This window comes from Chiloscyllium plagiosum, unplaced genomic scaffold (assembly GCF_037043375.1).
Source record: "Chiloscyllium plagiosum isolate Xiang-an unplaced genomic scaffold, Cpla_swu_hap1 HiC_scaffold_2, whole genome shotgun sequence".
In the NCBI taxonomy this organism is placed as follows: domain Eukaryota; kingdom Metazoa; phylum Chordata; class Chondrichthyes; order Orectolobiformes; family Hemiscylliidae; genus Chiloscyllium; species Chiloscyllium plagiosum.
In genome coordinates this window covers 127,719,395-127,731,621 of record NW_028270140.1, presented here as the reverse complement: position 1 = coordinate 127,731,621, position 12,227 = coordinate 127,719,395, and the positions used below count along the sequence as shown (strand labels likewise).

General features: G+C 41.6%; 1 long non-coding RNA gene across 2 annotated transcripts in view; it reads left to right on the top strand.

The window, feature by feature from the left end:
• LOC122557894 (uncharacterized) overlaps nucleotides 1-12,227 on the top strand; it is an 80,013-nt gene that overhangs the window by 55,538 nt on the left and 12,248 nt on the right. The window lies entirely within an intron of this gene.

Below are 12,227 nucleotides of genomic sequence, written 5' to 3'. Positions count from 1 at the left end.
TAAGCAATAATTCAGAAATCCCCAGACTAGAGAACACAGATTTAAAATGTTAAGCAAGGGATGCCACATGATGGAAGGCGAAACTGTTTTCTGCAGTGAGTGGTCATGACCAGGAACTAACCATTGACAATGATGGTGGATACAGAAATGGAGAAAGGGAATGAGGCTAATGGATATTTCCGCAGGAGCTAATATGGATTTGACAGGCAGAATGGCCTACTTCTGTGCTGTAATAATTCTATCACCTTACATTGGGTCTCCAGTCAAGAATCGCTCTAGACTTCCTGACCTCTTTGCCACTTCTCCTGCTTTCAGATCTTTCTTACACCAAGCTTTTATCATCTTCAGTTCTGAAGAAGTCATTATTGGACAAGAAACATTCATTGTTACTGTTTGTACTGATGCCTGACCTGCCGAGCTTTTCCAGTACATGCTGTTTTTATTTTATCTGCTTTGCTGATAAAATAAGCATGTTACCTGGACTGGAAGTGAAGGGGGGAGTTTTGATATTCAAGGTAGTATATAAATTGAATGTTGGTGTTGCAGTATTAGTGGGTGTCGTGCAGCTGGCTGATTTCTGACCTCTATGGCCATGGGCGCTTCCATGATTGGGACTACCTGTATGACAAATTTACTTATATAGAGTCATAGAGTATATTTATTTATAAATCAAATAATCACCTCCTCTTTTACAGAGGATAAAGGGATTAGTCCAGCCCTTAATGTGCGCATGCAAATTAATAAGGGATGCACTCAGACATAGGGAGGGTTCTGCTGTATGTCCTCTGTGATGTTAGTGGCTAGGCTTTAGTTGCATTGGCTTCCTTACAGCACTTTGAGTGTTTGTAGGCCACATGAACTGCACCAGTTCAGGAATGGAACTCAGCACCCTTTATCAAAGGTCATTATGCATGTGTCTGAATGTAGGCATTGCCAGCAATGCTCACATCCCATGCAAAAGTAGGAAAAATGAAGATATCACTGATTTCCCACCTACATTGCTGAAATCAGGGTTTCATGAGTGGGAGGAGCCACACTTGCCCCTGAAAGAAAAACTCACTTTGTTAGAACAGTGAGTTCTACTGAACTCAAAATGACGCAGAATGAGATACTAGCATGGGGCAGGTGGAGGTGGTAGGGTGGTGGAGAGAGGGGGCTGTAGTTGCCACTTCAAAACTGAGGCATGAGGAGAAGACAGTGCTTGAAGGAATACCTCACCACTGCAGATAGTGGTATCGCACTGATACTCATGCATTAACAACAGTCACATTTTATATATACGCAGTTTTTTTCAAATATGATTAGATGACCAAAGTGCTTCACAGGAGCATTATAAAACAAAATATGGCAGAACCACAAAAGGAAATGTTTGGAATAATGAAGAAAGGAGTGCTACTCTGGATGATTCACATTATATTGTGAAGCAGAAATGTCAGAGACTGGCAGGATGTGTTTCACCTGCCTGAGTGTTATGAGAATGGATACAGCAGAGAAGGAGTCAGGGCTGGTCAAAGAAGACCTGGTGAATCACATTTATGGAGGAGCTTCCAACAATGGAATCCCAGTTCGGCTGGAGTAACAGGTAGAGTCATCGAGGCAAAAGTGAGGACTGCAGATGCTGGAGATTACAGTCAAGAGTGTGGTGCTGGAAAGGCACAGTAGGTCAGGCAGCATCCAAGGGGCAGGAAAATTGACGCTTTGAGCAAAAGCCATTCATCACGAATTCCTGAAGGGCTTTTGCCTGAAATGTCGATTCTCCTGCTCCTCGGATGCTGCCTAACCCACTGCGCTTTTCCAGCGCCACACTCTTGACGACAGAATCATAGAGGCAAAAGTGAGGACTGCAGATGCTGGAAATCAGAGTCTAGATTAGAGTGGTGCTGGAAAAGCACAGCCGGTCAGGCAGCATCCGAGGAGCAGGAAATTCAACATTTTGGACAAAAGCCCTTCATCAGGACTATAGAGTCATAGAGTCATGCAGCACAGAAACAGACACTTTGGCCCAATTCATCCATGCTCACCAGGTTTTCTAAACTAAACAAGATCCATTTTCTTGCAATTCACCCATATCCCTCTAAACCTATCCCTTCAATGTACTTATCCAAATGTCTCTTAAATGTTGTAATTTTATCTGCCTCTGGCAGCTTGTTCAACATATTATCACCATCTATGTAAAAAAGTCACCCCTCAGGTTCCTTTATATCTTTCCCCTCTCACCTTAAAACCTAGTTTGGTGTCCTCTGCCCTGAGGAAAAGATCTTGGCTATTCACCTTACCTATGCCTCTGATGTTTTTATAAACCTTGATAAGGCAACCCCTCAGCCTCCTACGTCCCAAGGAAATTTGCCCCCAGCCTCTCTAGCCTCAAACACTCTAATCACAGTAACATCCTTGTAAATCTTTATTGCAGCCTTTCCAGTTTAATAACCTTTCCTATTGCTGTTCACTTAAATCACAGGGTGACCAAAATTGTATGCAGTACTCCAATATGGCCGAATATGGGTTCAGTGACAGAGTCCTGAAGCCCACTGTTTGGGACGGAGGATCTAGCTCTAAATGAGTACTTTAAAGAGGCAGCATTGACATTGTAGATTGAAAGGTCAACTGCTGTCCTCTACCATTCAATGATTCAATGGCTCCAGGAGTCTGAGGGCCAATGTTTCTTTCTACCAGTCTCTGCGATCCATATAAAAGATAAAGTACTTTAATTAACATTAAATTAAATGGCTGAATTTATTATTTTTGATCTTCAAAGCACTTTTCCCTCTAAAAAGCTGGCCCTCAGGATCGTTCTTCCAGTAATGCTAATTATGCCATATATTTAAAAATTGGTTTCAAGAAGTCTCATTTGAAAGTTGACATATGCTTCAGATTTACGTAAATTATAGATCAGAAGCTATCCATGAATCTTTGTGGGTTGATTTTCCTTATATTTTGCAAAATCACCTTCTACCTGTGCTCAAAATCATAAATGTTGTTGATTTTCTGCACATGAAACAATACAGGATAGGAATGAATCCCATGAAAATCAGTTGACTGTTCAACACATTCTTTTCAAACTTCTATATATTCAGGTTTCATTGCACATATGAACATATTTGCTGTCCCAACCACAAATGACAATGTCAACAACTCCAAAGAAACCAAAGATTTCACTGCAAAACAAGTCTCTGCTACATTATGCCCATAGGAATAAATTGCTGATAAAACAATAACTAAAGGATAACAGAAATTGAGTGGCCTGAGCACCCCTTTGGTAAGAAGTAATATTCTGTGATTTAAGTGAACAGCATACTTCATATAGAAATTTAATGCTACAAACTGAAATGTGAAAATTCAATGGGGCTTGCTTGTTGTTATGAGTCTACATCTGATTTTAACAGCTGTATTGAAAAAAAATTGAAATTACCTTTTACCTAGTTATACTAATTCTGTTGTCACTGCAAAGGTTTTATCAAAAGACTGTATATAATTAATTGCAATTGTTTTTTCTGAATAATCTGCCACAAGTTCACCTTCTTTGTGATAAAAGCACCCGAGCAATTTCGTGTTGAAAAATAATGAACCAGGGTTATGTTGTTCCTACAGATATAGAGGAAATGAGCAGGAAACTAACTACAAAGTGGTAAAGTGGCTCAGTGGTTAGCACTGCTGCCTCACAGTGCCAAGAACCAGGTTCAGTTCCTGCCTTGGGCGACTGTCTGTGTGGAGTTTCCACATTCTCCCTCTGTCTACATGGGTTTCCTCCAGGTGGTCCGGTTTCTTCCCACAATCCAAAGATGTGCGGGTCAGATGAATTGGCCATGCTAAAATTGCCCATAGCATGAGGTGTATTAGTCAGGAGTAAGTATAAAGCGGGTGGGTTACTCTTCAGAGGGTTGGTGTGGATTTGTTGGGCTGAAAGAGCCTGTTTCCATACTGTAGGGAATCTAATCTCAAACAAAATTGACCACCTCCAGCTTTAAAAATGGATGGAAATGTTATTGTTTCATTAAATTGAAGGTTGTGTAATATTAGAATATCTAAAGTAGACTGGTCACAAAATGTACTATCAGTTCCCAACCAATTCATTTATCGAATAACTGGCCTGTCACAGTGCTGGCTTGAATTATTTAGCTGAACTAAATTAATGATCCAATTACACCCAGTAGGAATCAGCTTTAATTAGGTAACAACTGCATTGATGTAAAGACAGAGGACAACTTTATGGTTTCTTCACCTTTAATCTTCTTGATATGGCACAATTAATCTTTTCCATCCTCTCTTTAACTCAAGAAGAAAATTACATCTAAGATTGTTGCACCCGATTTTACACTGAAGGCACTGGCCCAGATTGCCAGAGACAGATGAACAATCCAAAGTGCCCATTGATCCTGCAGAATGTTCAATGTATTGCCCCAGACAGGAATTGCCAGGGAAGTTTGATATTCCAACAGCAATTCCCCTGTTACTACAAGAGAATTTCCAGCAGCTCTGAGGTAAAACTGAAGACTTTGGATGGTTCTGATGTACTCATCCAGATATGGTTACCCAGGAAACGCTGGATAGAAATGTTGTCAACAAATTCCTGAGTCACTATACAACTGAATTGCCACTATCTCACACTGGCGTCAATTCCCATTCTTGACATTTCTCTTACACTCCCTAACTATCACTCTGACCTCCAGCTATACTGTACCTCTGAAGCCCCAGCTACTCACTCACTCACTCCCCTAATCATCTTCTGATAGCCCAAGTATCCCTCCCCCGAACTCCCCTGACTAGAGCGTAAAAATACAGGTGATGTACTAAAACTAGACAAGGCACTATTGAGACCATATCTGGAATACCACAACCAGTTTTATTCATGGAGTAATGTACTGGCACTGGAGAGAGTCCAGAGAAGGGTCACTCGGCTCATCCCAAGTATGGAGGAATTGCTTTATGAGAAGTTAATTCAAGATTAGAGTGGTGTTGGAAAAGCACAACAGGTCAAGCAGCATCCGAAGAGCAGGAAAATTAATGTTTCGGGCAAAAGCCCTTCATAAGGAATAAGGAAGGGCTTTTGCCTGAAACATCGATTTTCCTGCTACTCGAATGCTGCCTGACCTGCTGTGCTTTTCCAGCACCACTCTAATCTTGTCTCTGATCTCCAGCATCTATAGTACCCACTTCCGCCTTATGAGAAGTTGAGCCTGTACTCATTGGAGTTTAAAAGAATGAGAGGCAACCTCATTGAAACATAAGATTCTTAGGGAACTTGACAAAATTGACACAGAAAAGTCATTTTATCTTGTGGGAAAGAGTCCAGTAGGAGAGAACATGATTACAGAATAAGGGTTCACCTATACTCTAGTCAAGCAGAGGTCTGACATAGTGATTTTGATTATAACTAGGAAAAAGTGAGGACTGCAGATGCTGGAGATCAGAGCTGAAAATGTGTTGCTGGAAAAGCGCAGCAGGTCAGGCAGCAATCAATGAGCATGAGAATCAACGTTTCGGGCATGAGCCCTTCTTCAGGAATGATTCCTGAAGAAGGGCTCATGCCCGAAACGTCGATTCTCCTGCTCCTTGGATGCTGCCTGACCTGCTGCACTTTTCCAGCAATACATAATCAAAATCACACCTTATAGATAAAGTCCCAGCATTATCTGGATTATGGACCAGACCAAATACCATCTGGATGCAATTCAATTGGTCAAGGCTCGAAGCAAAACACACGTTATTCTTATATTATAGTTAAAATACAAACAAAATAAATAAAAATTAGAATAACTTGACTCAATTGACTATATAACCATAACAGAATAATATATTATTTAACTACTAAACAACAATTGTTCTAGTATAGTAACGTCCCATGAACAACCCTTGGCAAAGACCAATTCACAAAAACAGATTGTCTCACATGCAATTCTCCAGTCCAAGAGGAAGGAACATTAAGACTCTGACAGAGAGAGAAACTTAAGCATTTTGCTGTCGCAGGGAGAGATGTATAGCAGCTTCCAAACCCCAACATAGTGATTGAGCGTTAAACTAAAATTGTGATTCTGTGGGAGCTTGGCCCCACAGGCTGCTTCTGTTGTTGCAACTTGAAACAAAAATCCCCAAGGCCTCACAAGCTGTTTACTTCCTGGCTCGGAACAGACTGGTCGCTGCCTCTGTCTCAACCTTTCTTTATGAAAAAATCCAGAACAAAATATATGCCTTAAATACTCCCACAATACCAACAGCTTCCTGTCCCACTGGCAGGACAGACCCAGCAAAGGTGGCGGCACAATGGCATCCAATCAGTAAGGACTTACCCCAAGAGTCCTCAACATCAACTCCAGACTCCATACCGTCTCATGGCATCATGTTAAAAATGGGCAAAGAAACTTGCAGCTAAATATCATATTCGAGCTGATGAATCAGTACTCCTTGCAGTTGAAGGAGACACTGAGTGCTGCTTGTGTGTGTGCCTCTGTGTGTACCATAAAAAGTGGCTCAGAAACACCATTACTGATTGAGCTGGTTTTGTCCTACAACGCATGTTGCCAGCTTGGTCTGCAGCAGATGGTGAGAGAAGCAACAAGAGGGAAAAACACCCTTGACCTCCTCAACAATCTACCTGCCCTAGATGCATCTGTCTTTGACAGCCACAGGACTGAGGATGTGTCTTGTACATAAAATGCAGGACAAACAGAACCGGGCCAACGTCCTGTCAGTCCCCTCTCAATCATCAATAAAGTGATGGATAACATCTTCAGCCATTTCAGATCCAAGCAGCACCTGCTCAGCCATAACCTGCTCAGTTTGGGTTCTGTCAGGGCCACTCAGCTCCTGACCTAATGACAGCTTTGGATCAAACATGGACAAAGAACTGAATTCCAGAGGTGAGGTGGGAGTGACAGCTCTTGAGATCGAGGCTGCATTTGACCAAGTGTGGCATCAAGGAGTCCTAGAATAATTGGAGTCAATGGAAATCAGAAGGAAAGCTAAAAGGGTTGTGGTTGTTGGAGATCAGTCATCCCAGGTCAAAGACATCTCTGCAGGAGTTCATCAAGATAGTGTCCTAGGCCCAACTATCTTCAATGCTTCATCAATGGCCTTCCCTCCTATGTAAGCTTAGAAGTGGGATGTTCACTGATCATTGCAGAATGTTCAGAATCATTTGCGATTCCTCAAATACTAAAGCTGTCCATATCCAAATATAGAAAGACCTGGGCAATATCCAGTGACCTGGAGTAGAGTGGTGCTGGAAAAGCACAGTAGTTCAAGCAGCATCCGAGGAGCTCCTCGCATGCTGCCTGAACTGCTGTGCTTTTCCAGCACCATTCTACTCCAGAATCTGGTTTCCAGCATCATTGTTTTTACCCAATATCCAGGGATGGCAAACGTTAAGTAATATTCGAGCCACACAATGTCAGGCAATAATCATCTCTAACAAAGTGTGAATCAATCATTACCCCTTTACATTGAATGGCATTAACACACCGAGAATTGGCGTCACCAAGCATTGCTCAATGAAATACAACAGCTAGGATGCTGTGAATTTAATTAACTATGTACTTAACCGGTCATGTCACTCTAAAGGACTTAGTACCTATGCACCAGGGGAAAGTGAGGACTGCAGGTGCAGAAGATCAGAATTGGAAAGTGTAGCATTGGAAACCCACAGCAGGTAAGGCAGCATCTGAGGAGCAGGAGAATTGACGTTTCAGGAATTGTACCTATGTACCAGGTCTGTTTGCTCTTACATGCCTTTAGAATTGCATCCTTTCTTCGTGAATGTTTTAATTTCGAATACAAACATATGAATTAGGAGCAGGAATGGGCCACACAGTCACTTGCGTCTGATTGGTTTGAGGTCTCAGCTCTATTTTCCTGTCTGCCCTGTATAGCCTTTGACTTCATTGCCAATGAAGAATCCAATTAACTCAGTCTCGAAAATATTCAAATGTAACGCCTTCCACTGTGCTCTGGCAAAATGAATTCCACAGACTAACAATCCTCAGAGAAGAAAATTTCTTAATTTCCATCTTAAATGGGAGACCTCTTATTTTCAAACCATGTCACCTAGTTCTTGTGTCTCTGATAACAGCAATTATCCTTTAAGTATCCATCCTGTCAAAACCCCTCAGGATTTTACGTTTTTCAGTCAGATCATGATTTGATTCATTATTGTCACATGTACTGAGTTGTAGTGCAAACCAGACAAGTCATACCTTAAATAAGTGCATCAGGGTAATAGAACAGAGTGCAGAACATAGTGTTAGAACTAAAGAGAAGTGGAGAGAAGGATTAATTTTAATATGTGAGAGGTCTGTTCACAAATCTGATAATGGCGGGGATAAAGCTGATCTTAAATCTCTTGGTATGTTTTTTCAAACCTTTATATCTTCTGTCCAATGGAAGAGGGTGGAAGAGAGTATAGATTAGATCAGAGTGGTGCTGGAAAAGCACAGCAGATCAGGCTGATGAAGGGCTTTTGCCCGAAACTTGGATTTTCCTGCTCCTCTGATGCTGCCTGACCTGCTGTGCTTTTCCAGCACCACTCTGATCTAAACACTGGTTTCCAGAATCTGCAGTCCTCACTTTTGCCTGAAAGAGAGTATAACCAGGGTGGGAGGGGTCTTTAATTATAACGGCTGCTTTCCCAAGGCAGTGGGAAACATAGACAGAATCAATGGAAGGAAGGCAGTTTGTGAGATGGATTAGGCTGCGTTTACACTTTTCTGTAAATTTCTTTTGTCTGGTTAGCATATAAAACAATACTTTTCACAGTATCTCTGTACATGTGACATCAGTAAAATCAAATCAAATCAATTCAAGAGCACACTCTCTTATCACCGCTTTATTTGCTTAGAATATCCAATTACCAGGGGAACAGATCCATCCAGTGGTGATCTAACTTTTAAAATGCCCACATACCGTTTTTTCTTTATGGACAGACTTCTAAACCTTGCTTGTCTTGGATGCCTCCATCAAAGGCTGTTGAATAGGCAACAATAAAGCCATGTTCTGGATCAGTGGTGCTGGAAGAGCACAGCAATTCCTGATGAAGGGCTTTTGCCCGAAACGTCGATTTTGCTGCTCGTTGGATGCTGCCTGAATTGCTGTGCTCTTCCAGCACCACTGATCCAGAATCTGGTTTCCAGCATCTGCAGTCATTGTTTTTACCTCATCAATAAAGCCATGCCACCCCATGATGCTGCGGATATGGGATCGGCCCTTAAAGGCAACAGTAAACACTTGGAGATTTAATCTGAAAGATAAATGTCATGAAACTTCTATCGCATGTTTTTATGAATTGCGAAGCTTTTATTTGGTTTTCTGTTTCTATTAAAGATTTCATGTATTTTTTGCTGATGAATTGTCAATATAAATATTCAAATGAAGTACATTATTGTGCAGTTCTGGCCACCTTGTTATTGCAAGAGTATTATTAAATTGGACAGGGTTCGGAAAAGATTTACCAGGATGTTGTTAGGAATGGAGGGTTTGAGTTATTACAACAGACTGGGATAGGCTGGGATCTTTTTTTCACTGTGGTGTAGAAGGTTAAGGGGTGACCTTATAAAATCATGAGGGACATAGATAAGGTGAACAGCAAAGGTCTTTTCCCTAAGGTAGGGGAGTTCCAAACCAGAGGGCGTATTTGTAAGGTGAGTGGAGAAAGGTTTGAAAAGGACATGAGAGGCAACGTTTTTACACAGGGAGTGATTTGTGTGTGGAATGAATTGCCAGAGGAAGTGATGGATGCAAGTACAGTTACAACTTTTAAAAGATATTTGGATAAATATATGCAGAGGAAAGGTTTGGAGGACTATGGGCCAAACGCAGGTGGGTGGGACCATTTTGTTTTGGGAATATAGTCGATGTGGACTAGTTGGACCAAGGGTCTGATTCCATGTAGTATGACTCCATGACTCTATTATTCCTGTCATTATTGAATAATTCTAAAAGTAGTTACTTTTCCTTACTTATTTTAACATTTAAGGGTGAAAGATGAGTAGGGTGGCAGGTGGAAAGAGGGTTAGGGTTGTAGGTGGATGGGTGGGTCGAAGGGCAGGTGAATTGTGTGTTAAGATGTGGTAGGTATGGTAGGTGGATGGGATGGTCTGTGGGTAGGTACGAACATCATTGTCCTTGAAGGAGCCAATAATACCAGCATCGAGACCATGACCATTCGAGACCAACTCTGCTGGGTGCCTGAGTTCCAGCTGTTAAAGCAAATAATTTTCACCCACCTCAAGGGGTGAAGGTGGATATGAGGACAATGGAAACATTTCAAAGGCTCCCTGATGGCTTCCCTCAAGAAACGCAACATGATGTCAAGGTGTGGGCGACCATCGTTTACAACAAACCAACTTGGAGGAAATTCCCAAACACAGGGACATAATTTGGTGACATGGGACACGTACAGGAAAGGAACCAAAGAAAGGAATGGTAATGATGTCATGGACAAGGGCTGCTTCCACCTCCCGGAAACACCAATAGGATGGTCTGTGGGTAAAGTGGTAGATCCATAGTGTGGCTAAAGTAGGAAGGATGGTAAGCTGGGTGAGAAGAGTATAGGGAGGTAAAGTAGTCAGTGAATAGAACAAGGAACAAGAACATAGAATAGTGTGGCAGATAAATGGGCTGGATAGGTCAGGGACATTGCAGATTTGGAGACTTTTGAGGTATGTCAAATCAGGGTGAACTTGAAGGATCAAAGGATGGGGGTGGAGTTGAGAGTCAGGTTGAGGGGGAGGGCCAGATCAAATTAAATCATGTGATGATTGGGTCAAAAGGGAGGACCTGTCTCCGTGAAGTGTGAGGTGAAGTAAGGGAGTCGACTCTTAGATTGGGGATTATGGGGGTTTCTGTCTTACTGGGAGTGTGGGGGGTGAGGAGACATTGGAATTGTAGCAGTGGTCAGGTCTAAGAGGGCAGTCAGAGGGGTATTCGACAGTTTTTGGGGGGAGGCAGCTTGATATATTATTTTACTACCCCAGAGGTAGAGTAGGTTTAAATTTTTGTGACCTTTTCTGGGTAACTATTAAAGTAAATCAGTCAAAAACCCTCAAAGTCTTTGACTCTAACTCAGAGTTGGCAAACTTAGCAGAATTCCAGACATCGAGTTGCTGCACATTAAATGTTTTCATTTCTCAGGCAGTCCCTGCAGTCAGTTGCTTTTGGAATTCATTGATGAAAAGAAGCTTAATGTTCACTTTCTGTCACATTTGATCTGTGCCAAAATTTTACAATCAGCCAAAAAGCATTATTCCTTTACTTATTTCAGAGTGACAAAAATAACAAGTGACAATTCTGGTCAAAACTGGTAGAATCCCTTCCTCTGTAAGAGACATTGGGTAGAAGTGAGGGTCGAAGAGAGAGAGAGAGAGAGAGAGAGAGACTTTCCATACATTAGCATTATGACTGTCACAGAATATTAAAACCAAGAGACAGTGAGTTGAATTGGCTGTGATCTCCCATGGTTTACATTGCTATCTCGCTTCAGGCCATGTTCCTGATGGTATTGAAATCCAAACTCACTAGAAATGCCCTTTTACAATGATCTGATACAAATTTTCATCCCTGTGCTGGCCAGCAGAACGAAGGGCAGCCCGAATTTTGAGAAGCAAACAGATCAAATTATTCAATGATTCAGCTGCAAATCTGCCTGTCTATTCTCTTTCTCAGTTGACTCCACATTGTGTTCATTCATTCCTTCCTTGGCTATGAATGTAGTTGCTGGCGGGGTTGGGGGGGGGGGTGCGGTGGCGGATGATGCAGAGTGTCAGCTTTATCTACAAACACATGAGCCCATTCCAGATACTTTAGAAGTGGAAGGGGCGCAGCTGACAGCAAAGGTACAAATATAAACAACTCAATCCTTGTTATTCTGACCACAGCGGAGATCCACATTTTTGTAAGAACACTAAGTTATTTATTGAACAAATAAAAGCCGAAAGTTCCATGGTTAAATTGAACAAATTCAATTATACAAGAGACAGATAAAGCAAGCACTAATAAATACAAAGCAAGGAATGAAAATTGAGACTATAGAGGAAATTTTGATAAAATATTATTTGGTCCTCATATACAGTATTGTGTTCAGTCGAGCTACCACACTTTAAGAAGGATGAGAAAGGGTTCAGAGGAGATTTACTGGACTTCAGTCATCTTCAGAGATGAGAGAAGAAAGTTTGAAATAATGAAGGGTTTTCGTGGGAATGAACAAAGAAAAACTATTTTCATTAGCAGGATTATTAATAAAT